The sequence below is a fragment of the Pteropus alecto genome, unplaced genomic scaffold (genome assembly GCF_000325575.1).
Source record: "Pteropus alecto unplaced genomic scaffold, ASM32557v1 scaffold206, whole genome shotgun sequence".
Taxonomy (NCBI): Eukaryota; Metazoa; Chordata; class Mammalia; order Chiroptera; family Pteropodidae; genus Pteropus; species Pteropus alecto.
In genome coordinates, this window is record NW_006438906.1 from 3388070 (window position 1) to 3398420 (window position 10351).

A 10351-nucleotide genomic window follows, 5' to 3' on the forward strand; every position below is an offset into this window, starting at 1 on the left:
TTTTTAAATTAATTGTAAGTATAGTTTATATATAGTGCAAAGAGAACTAAAGCCAGAGCTGAGCCTTAGGATCCTGATTCTAAGAGAAGGTATGTAAATTGATCAGTACAGTTCCAGCATATCTAAATATTTAATCAATAATAGCTAGTATGGAGGCTGTTCTTTTTAGTTACTTATCCTTTCTAAGTCTTTGTTTCTTCATATGTAAAAATAAAAATATCCAGGGTTTGCCCACAATGCTGACACATACTGTGAGGGTATCAAGCAGTCATGTAGGGTGTCAATAGGCGATGCTCTCCTAGTGGCTGATTAAATAATGGAGGATATAACTTGAGACTTCTTGGGAGAGATATGCTTAGCTATTTTAGGGAGAAAGAAGCTTATGGAGGGACACAAAAGACAGACTGGATTGTGCAATGTGAAATAAAGATATTCATTTGAGAGGAAGTGGAAGCTGGGGAGGAGTGGGTATAGGAACAGTAGTAAAGTTGATGAAATGTTACATAAAAAGCCCAGAGCTTTTTTATTTTTTATTTTTTTGAGTTTCAGGGACCATATCCAGCATGGGCTTAAGTGCTGAAGCAAGTGAATTATGATGATTCTCCCAAAATAACTTTGCTTTAGAGCTAAGAATATCTAGTCAGGCTCAAGGTTGCACAAGGCTTTCTCCCACAGGCCTTTGCTAATTCAATTAAACCCTTCTTGGCAATAAGGGAGTCGCCCGAAGAGTGACCGGAAGGATCGATTTTGCACATATTATGATTTGGCTTTCCAGTTGCTCCAGGCTGCACGCCCAGCTCAAATTCTACTTTTAGCTACTGTCTCCTTTCATCTTCCTGTACTTGTTAGTGATACCTGATCTGGTTACATGCTGGCGCCCTTCCAGGAGTAATCTGTTGACTAATACTCATGATTGCTACTAATTCATAGAGCAGAGGGCTGTGTACTAGGCTGCTATGTCTTCACACTGTTCTCATATACTTTTTAGTTTTAGTGTAGTGCCAATGGAATTTAAAGCACTTCTGTTAGAAAAGAGAACACTGTTTTGTTTTCCAGAATCATATATATGCTAGAACCAAAGCCAGCAATAGAAAAAAAGAATAGTAACAGGATTAAAGGCTGTCTTTCATTCTCTCACTTCCTACTACTGTGGATTTCTATTTAACTTTCAAAGCTTGCTATGCCTCCTTCTGCCCAGAGCCTGCACATGACCTTTTGAGCTCTGAACCTTCTTCCCACCCCTTCATGATAATCTCCCTTTTATGGCCTATTTCTTTTTCAATAAAGTCACAAATATATAAAAATTGTGTTTCTCACTGCCAAGGCATCTCCCACATAGGTTAAATATTTCATAGCTATAAGTTCCTTTGGAGAATTATAATTTACCTCAGATGAGTGACTCCTAGGCTGAGGGTTTCAGGTAATTTGATGTACCTGATGTTTCAAATATTTTGATAGATATTCTGATAGATATTTTGGCAAACAGTTATTTAAAAATTTCTTTACTTCACATCAGCCATTAATGTTAGCTAACATGGCTCAGGAAATGAATAGAAACACCTTATAATGTTTGTGATTCTGCACAAAATGGTAATCTTACATGATTTTGTGAAAAACTGAATGAAGGAGCTACTCTCTCATGGCAGGCAGAACTGGTTGGTCATTCAGGTCCTCAGTATAAAACCAGACCATGTGAATAATAAACAGTAAAAAGGGACTAACCCAATTATTGGTTCAGGTCCAATTCTTCCATGCTGTGCAAACACTGAATTTATTAAAATTGTCCATCTCATTTCTAGGAATAAATAGTAACATGATTCAGGGAAGAAAGGGCCTGTCAGGTATGAAATCACCACCAGCCCAAAGAGATGACTGCAATATATCAGAATCACTATCAATAAATAGTGGGATTTCCAGAATTTGGTTGCCCTCTGAACAAAGCCAGTAAGGATTAACACATTACAAATAGATTTGCCTTTTCCAGAAACCATCCAAGAGATGGTTCATAGATATGTGATTGTTAGAGATTCAGGAAATCTTTAAATTTTATAACAGTGATCTAGATATATCATCAAGATAGGAACATCAGCAGAGAAAACTATAGCCTGATAACCTAAATGTGTGAGCAAATGAAGAAGAAATAGCAGGGCGTGTTCTGCGTGCACCACACACAAAAACATAGCAGTATTCTGTTGGAGTCAGCAGCACAGGTTTAGAATTGATTGTTAAATAATCAGGGAGTTTGCAAGCCATTGTTAAATTCTGTTGGTAGCTTGAAATAAGCCATGGTAGAAGTCTTTATACCATGGCAAATGGCAATTGCTGTAGACCAGGGCTTTTAGTTTGTTTATTTTTTTTTCTGTTTTCAGAGAGCTGGTTTACCAGTTCACCACCATCTAGTGCTTTTGAAGGCAGAGAGAGTCTATTTGTCAGGAAATGTATATTCCTATCTCTCAAAAAGGTATGTTATTGCAGAATGGGAAAAACTCACCAGGTATTTCCCACAACCTGGATTTAGTGTTCCTCCAATTCTCCTTGTTTCAGGTGTATGCCCACTAAACAATCTGCTGCTTATTCTTCTGGTACCAGTAGGTGAATTGGTATTAAATAGTATTCCTTGAAGTCCTGAGAAGTCTAAGGAGCCACATTAGGGGACATCTGGAGGAGAAGGATCACATGAGGCTGAGTAGGTCTTTCCTCTATCTGCAACCAGAGCTGCTTCATTTTCTCTATTTTACATATCGGTAGTTCACAAAAATACAAAACAAAACAATTGCTTGGAGAAAGCATATTGCTGCTGAAAACACTTGAAAATAGTAGGCCAGAGCTGTTTGCTTACCAGAAGAGCGCATCCCTTGTTGTCAACAAATTATTATTCTGGGTATAATTCAGTTACTTGTTAATTTAATTTATCTCAATTAATTTCCTATCAGCTGATAGAGTTGGGATGTACCAACTGCAAATTCAAATTTCTTGATCAACCACACTGAAGACCAGTCCTGTTGGTGAGGAACTGCCCTCCTGAGATTTTGATCAGGGTGGTCAGCGGGCCATAACCACCCCCACCACTCCAGAGCTCTTTCTTTTACAGGAAACAACTGAGTAACTTTCTCTTTGATACTGGAAACTGGAAATGATACAGTCAGGTGAGCTTGGCTTCAGTCATGGGAAAGTTTTGTCTTTTCAAATGGCTCCTCTTCTAATTACAAAAGTGAGCCCGATGTCCCTAATAAAAATTTAGAAAGTTACAAAAGCAAAAAGAAGAAAATGAAAATCACTTTATCCACCATCCAAAGACAGATACTCTTACTTTTAGTGTGTATTCTAGCTCTTTATACAAACACACATATTCACCCATATACATATAATTTTTTTAAAGAGGCATTTTAAAACTTGAGTTCACAACGTAATGCCACTTACTTTGTTCTCATCGCAGTTTCCTCTGTTATACATGAGTGCAGGCTGATCTATACAAGAAAGGTCTCTTCTCCATATAAAATTCAATATACAAGCTAATATAAAAGCTTCAACTTAAAAAAGTCAAGTAGTCATTCTAGTAGGTACAATCTAAAAGCATAATATGGTATTCAATAAACATTAGTTTCCCTCCTTCCACAGTTTATCACTTCTCCCCAGAGGCAACCATTGTTATCAGTTTATTTACTTTTCAGAGATACTCTGAGCACATACAAGCATATTTGTAAAGTATAACAGCTAATTTAAAGAAAAAATTTCTGGTTTATATATGGAAGTAGAGCTCAATCCATTAGAATCTTTTAAAGAAGGGTCTGTTGTTGTTTTGTTTTTATGTTTTATTTTCCCTAATGGCTAGAGAAAGTGCCTCATCTATGGTCATTACTATTGTCATAATCATCAGCAAACACGAATGAAGCCCCTGTTGTATGCAGGTTTCTGTAAGGGTACCTTGACTTAGAGAATGAGTTATCCTGACCTTAGGGGTGGGAGTTGGGGGTTGGTAAAGATGATAATTGCATAACAGTGAGACTTTCTCCAATTCAGAAGTAAAGAACCTACCTATATTTTCTATCTACAAAGTTAAAAAGAAAAAAATCCCAGCATAATCACATTTCAAACTGAGTACGTAATGTGTCTCTAGGAAGTCAGTGTACATATGATAGTTCTCATTTATGTATAGCCAACATGGAGGTTGTATTAGTTTTCTATTGCTGCTGTAATAAATTACTACAACCTTAATGGCTTAAAATAAGCCACTTCTTATAGTATGGTTCTGTAGATTAGAAGTCCGACATAGGTTTTACTGGGCTAAAATTAAGATTTTGACAGGGCTGCATTCCTTTCTGGAGGTTTTAGAGGAAAATCCATTTTCTTGCCTTGTTCAGCTTCTAGAAACCCCCTCTCACCCTGCTCCATGCCATCCCAGCATTGCTTGGCTCATGATCTCTTTTCTCCTTCTTCAAAGCCAGCAGCTGTGGCCTCTTTCTGATTCATATTCTGTAGTCACATCTTTCTCTGACCACAGCCAGGAAAGGCTCTCTGTTTTTAAGGTTTAATGTATTTAGATTGGATCCAGATAATTCGGAATAATCCAGAAAATTCAAGATAATCGTCCTATCTCAAGGCCCTTAATTTAATCAAATCTGCAAAGTCTCTTTGCCATGTAAAGTAATATATTCACAGGTTCTGGATTACAATGTGGACATCTTTGGAGGATTATTATTCTGCCTACCACTGAAGTCAAGAGAAATAAATTCCCCAAAGAAAGACATAGTCCTTCTAAAGTGGACAGTTACAGCATTACAGCCCTACACAGGGGTGACCCTAAAGGACAATAGTGGAAAAAAAATCTTTCCAATGGGCAGAAATTTGAGCAATAGATTTGGCTGTCCATGTCTGGAATGAGAGATGGCCAGAAATGTAGATCTATACTGCTTCATGGACAGTTATTAATTGTTAGACAGGTGGGTTAGGGGCTTGAAAGAAATAGGATTGCAAGATTGATGAAAGGAAGTTTGGGGGTAGAGGTATGTAGATGGACTGCTCTGAATGGGCATGAATAGTGCAGAGATTTATGTTCCACATGGAAGCCTGCCCAAAGGCATCTTCTACTGCAGAGATGGCTCTTTTTTACCAAGTAAACAAAATGATGCTCTCTGACATATCAGTTATTTTCTCCAGCCACTCCAGTGTTTGCTCAATGGACCCTGGAACAAAGTGGCTGTGGTGGCTGGGATGGAGGTTATACATGGGCTCAGCAATGTGGAGTTACCCTTGCTACAGCTGACCTGGCTAATGCTACTGCTGAGTGCCTAATCTGCCAACAGCAAAGACCAACACTAAGCCCCCTTAGGTGGCTTCTCCAACAACACATGGTTTCAGAGCACACAGTGACCACCAGCATCCAGTGGCTAGTCGCTGGCACCCTTCAGGCAGTTTCATAGTGAAGTGTCTCTGATGAGACACCTCCCCATGAATAGCTTTCCTTAGCACCCTAGATGATGGATTTCCAGTAAGTTCCAGGGGACAGATTTATAGCAAGTTCTGCCAGCATAGCACCCCACCGAGACTTTTCTGTCATCCAGTGAGTCACTGCTGTGCTCTCTCCAAGATCTGGATTTTGTACTTGGGGACTGATACAGATAGAAAATAAATATACGCTTTTATTAATTTGATTGATTATTGTCCTGAAATTTCCATCTCATTGTGGTCAGAGGAATCAAAATCTGGTCTAGTTCTAAGAAGATGAAGGTATTCGCAAATTTCACCTATCCTAAAACAGAAATAATGTTTAAGAATTCATTAAAACCTGAAGCTGTACACACTAAGATAATTCTGCATGACTTTTATTTGCAATTTAAAAAATCCAAATTCTTCGCGGTTGCATAAATTCATGTTTTATAAGGTATTGTCCACAAGGTTGATTGTGACAGAAGAGATCAATGTATGAAAGAGACTTTCCAGTGCTCACCTTTGGTTTCAGGATAATGCGGTCTGCAGCTGCTTTAAAGCCTGAGAAACAATAATTAACCTTTGTAAGTGTCTTATGATTTACAACCCGCTTTTTCATATACTGTAACTTTAAATCTATTCAACAACCTTCTAAGTTCGTTACAATTTAAATAATATAACTTTTTTCTTATTAAAATATATTTTTATTGTAGAAAATTTAACAAACATTGAGAAATAAAAAGAATAATTTTTTTTTTAATGCTTACAGCACCTGGTCTTCCTAGGTGATCTCCCATCCAAGTACTAACCAGGCCTGACCCTGATTAGCTTCTGAGAGCAGACGAGACAAAAAGGATAAATTTTAAATAACCTATAATCCCACTATCAAGTGATAGTTGTTAAAACTTTAATGTATATTTTTCCAGTCTTATTTTTATACATATAAATACATATTTTTGTAAATATGCAATTATGTTGCACATAATCTGTTAATTTACATAACAATATATCATGACTATGTTTTTATGTCATTAAGTCTATTAGTCTTAAACCATGATCTTAATCCTATAGAATTAGGACCTCTTTAAATCTAATGAAAGCTATATTCTCCAAGTGCCAGAAGAAGCAGCTATGCAAATACACAATTGAAATTTATCAGTGAATGAGCAGAGGAAGATCTAGGATTTGTGGGTTGTGATACTTATATAATTTTGGAGACTTTCATTTTTTGGTTTTCAATTTTATTTTATTTTTTATGTTGCAGGTTTACCTTTAAAACATTCAAACAATGCAAAAAGTATTGAGTGGCAGCACCTACCCCAACCTGGCCCAAGTAATTCTAGTAAACAGAATGGTATTTTTCCCTTACAGAACTCTGTTCTGTTATGAAACTCAAAATGCACAATATTTTCTATAGTATTGATTAAAAAAACACAATGGGATCATACAACCATATAGTTCAATGACTTGTTTTTCTCACTTAATAATACTTTATTAGACATTGAAGACTATTTCTTAAATATGAGAAAGTGAATTTAATTTTGACTCTCCATTTCTATCTTTCAATCTAAATGAATGGTTAGCTGATATAAAAAATTATTTCTTTAATGTTTTCAAATCAGTTAATTATTAACTAAGTAGTCTTTTGGAAAATGCTGAATAGTTTTATTAAATAAGAAATAGAGTACTTTTAGTGTTTGTGATTTTTGTTAAAAATTAATTATTTTATTTTGGTTATTAAGAAAAAACAAAACACTTGCTTAGACTGCAAGATTGAGAAAATGGCTTGAAAATAGTGGGAAATTTCCTTTTTCTCACATCGTGGAGAGGCCCTCTAAAAGAAAAATAATATAAATATATAAATTATGTGTAAATTATTTATGTGAATATTTATTTTGAATGAGAAATCACAATATCTTGCTAGAGACTTAGAGATTCAAATCCTTTTTAAATGAGATCTGTTCAAGAAATTCACCAGAAATTCTTATGTAGAAATGCTTCCTGATTGCAACCTGACTTCCCCTTTGCATCTGAAGAATTCTTTTAACTCTCAGCAGTTCAGCACTCACAGGGGCCTGTATAAATAAGGGGTTAAGGCCCTGTTAGCTCCTGACTTCATTAGCCTGAAGGTAAATTCACATCCGTCCATGAATTAAACCCACTAGACCCCAGGTTAAGAACTCCTGCTTTACTATGTCATTTTTTAATGGCTGCCTAGTGATTTGTTGTACGGATGTACTATAATGCGTTTAATCAGATGCCTTCTGTTGAAAGTCAAAGATAGTTTATAATACCACTCTGGGTAAACATCGTTATAGCTAAATCTCTGCATCTTTTCCTCGTTATTTCCTTAGGATAAATTCCTGTAAGTGGATCAAAGAATATTCCAAATTTTAAAACTTTAGATTTGGCAGGAATATTTAAGTTCTATTTCATAAAGAAAGAAAGTGAGGGTATAGTGGTTTACAGATATGGATCTTTAAACTCTACTTTTCTGATTCTGAATTATGTATCATTCACAGTCTACCACATGACTACTGGAAATCACTTGCCACTGGAAAAGGTTTTGCCCCCAGAATGACTCCATTGTGTGAAATATTGGGGTTGCTTCCCTCCATTTCCCAACCTTGCCACATTCATTTAGGTTCAGCTCACATTCTTACTGCTTTTCTGCCACACGGTCTATTTATGGTAAACCTTTTAGTCTGACAGAAGGACAGCCGTTAGGTATTTTGTTGAGCTATGTATAATTTGCTTAACTCCTCAGATTTCAGGATTATGTCTGACACATAAGAGGTGTTCTATAAATTGGTGATTTGTTGAACGATGTTGAATAGTTACAAGAATCCTACAACTCCAGAGGACTAGCTAAGTTTCAGAAACTCGATGATCAAGCTTGTGTTCCTAACGTTTATGGTTCCAGATGGAAATGGCTGTAGAGTTTTGAAAGGTCCATGGCTGTTCTAAATCTGATTGCTACAGAGTTTTGTTATAAAGTTTGTTGGATTTTGTAAATTCCTTATTAAAAGTGCAGAGGTAAAGAAATCAGCAAAGAGGAGAAAGAGATGGCTGGGACCCAATGCTCACCTTTCTCTTCCCTAACTAGTCCAAAGTTAAAATAATCAAACATTTATTGAAAAGCTACAAGGTAATGGCTAGACCGATCTGAGGAATCCTAGTGAAATTAATATATGATAAGATTAGACTTTGATCTACATCACACAATTATTTGTTTAGTTTTATATATCATAATAAGGTGTGTTGAGGAAGCAGTTTAAAATAGTGGAAAAGAGTGACCAACGGGAATTGGCTCTACTTTTTACCTAGTTGTGTAAGTTGATATACTGGGTCTGTGTTCTGGCTCTCAAACCACACGGACAATGCTTTGCTAAAGTGGAATTCAAAAGCTACAAACACAGGCATTCTCATTTATATCTATATCTTTCTATATTGCCTATTGCTACATTTAGGAGAATACTCTTTGAATAAAGTTTCATGTATATTATATATATTTAATTTCTGCAAAATGTTAAGTATTCTTAATTAGATGTTCTCAGATAATGCGTTTCAGACCCGTGGTTTGGGGTGGTAGTTGTTTTAAAATTATTTAAAATACCATAACCTATTTTTTGGTCCTCACTATAGGAGAAACTATGACATTTATAAAATGGTAGTCTCTTGTTTATCCACATATAAGACATCTGCCAAGGGCAAAAAAAAAAAAAGAAGCTCCAGTGGTGCACCTTGGATTACTGTTTTAAAAAATTAATTAATGAAATTTTGTATGGTGACATTGGTTAACGAAATCCTATATACTTTAACAGTAAGGTGTATATATGTGTGTGTGTGTGTGTGTGTGTGTATGTATGTGTGTGTGTATATATATATATATACATATATTTACACCATGTTTACCTCCCATAGATTTCTTTCTGTCACCATATATTTGACCCCCTTTACCCCGTCTACCTCCCCGCTTCCCTCTGGATTACTTTTTGAACCTCCTTCACAGCTGCTTAATCTCCTTGAAACATGACGATAAGAAAACAAAACAAGAACCTCACAGCTCTCTATTTTCTTAGCTAGTTGTAATAATTTTACATTCCTTACTAGTTACTGTAAACAGCAGCAAAAATTCCTGCTCTTGAATAAAAGTAGGGGTGTACTTATTACACTATATTACAGTACGTTTACGGGCAGTCAAAACAGAAGGGTGTGTATTAGTATTTAATCTATCTGAAACATTACTTTGCCTCAGATAAAACATTGTCTTTGCTTTCAGTGGCCAATTTAGCATTGCCATTTTCGTGACCTTATGTAGACACAATACAAAAATGCAAAAATAAATCAGCATGCTATTTTGTTCGCTCCTGCACTAGGCATGTAATTTACTGAGGTTTGACCACAAGGTGCAATTTCGTTGGGCTCTAAGAGCCCAACTAGGGAAACTGCCTATCTAACAGCTTATGGATTCTCCTTGAGGTCAGGAAAGGGCTAGCGTTACCGTGGTCCCCAGGGACTAATGCTAGCCGGTACCATGTGGGGAGAGTTAAGAACCGCTTGTCCAATGCCATTAAAAGCCTCCCGAGAGGGTGGGAGATTGACGGTAGCGAGGGTGGACGCCCGCTTAGCTCCGAGAAAAGGCAGGGGCTGTAATTGGTAGCTTACGGGTGATTTGAGGAACGTGGGGCTCCTCCTGGAACCCGGTTCGGTTCGTTTGGGTAGCGGCTGCGGGGGATCAGGGCCCGGGGCGCGCACAGCGCCCACTTGGAATATCTGGGCGAGCCTCCCTGCCTCGCCCTCTAGGGCCGGCGCCCGCGCTCTCTCCTTGCCCACGCGCGCGCCCCGCGCTCTCCCCGGTGCGCGCCCACCCCGCACGCGCGCACGCGCGCACGCGTGCTCCCTCCACCCCTGCCCCGCCTCC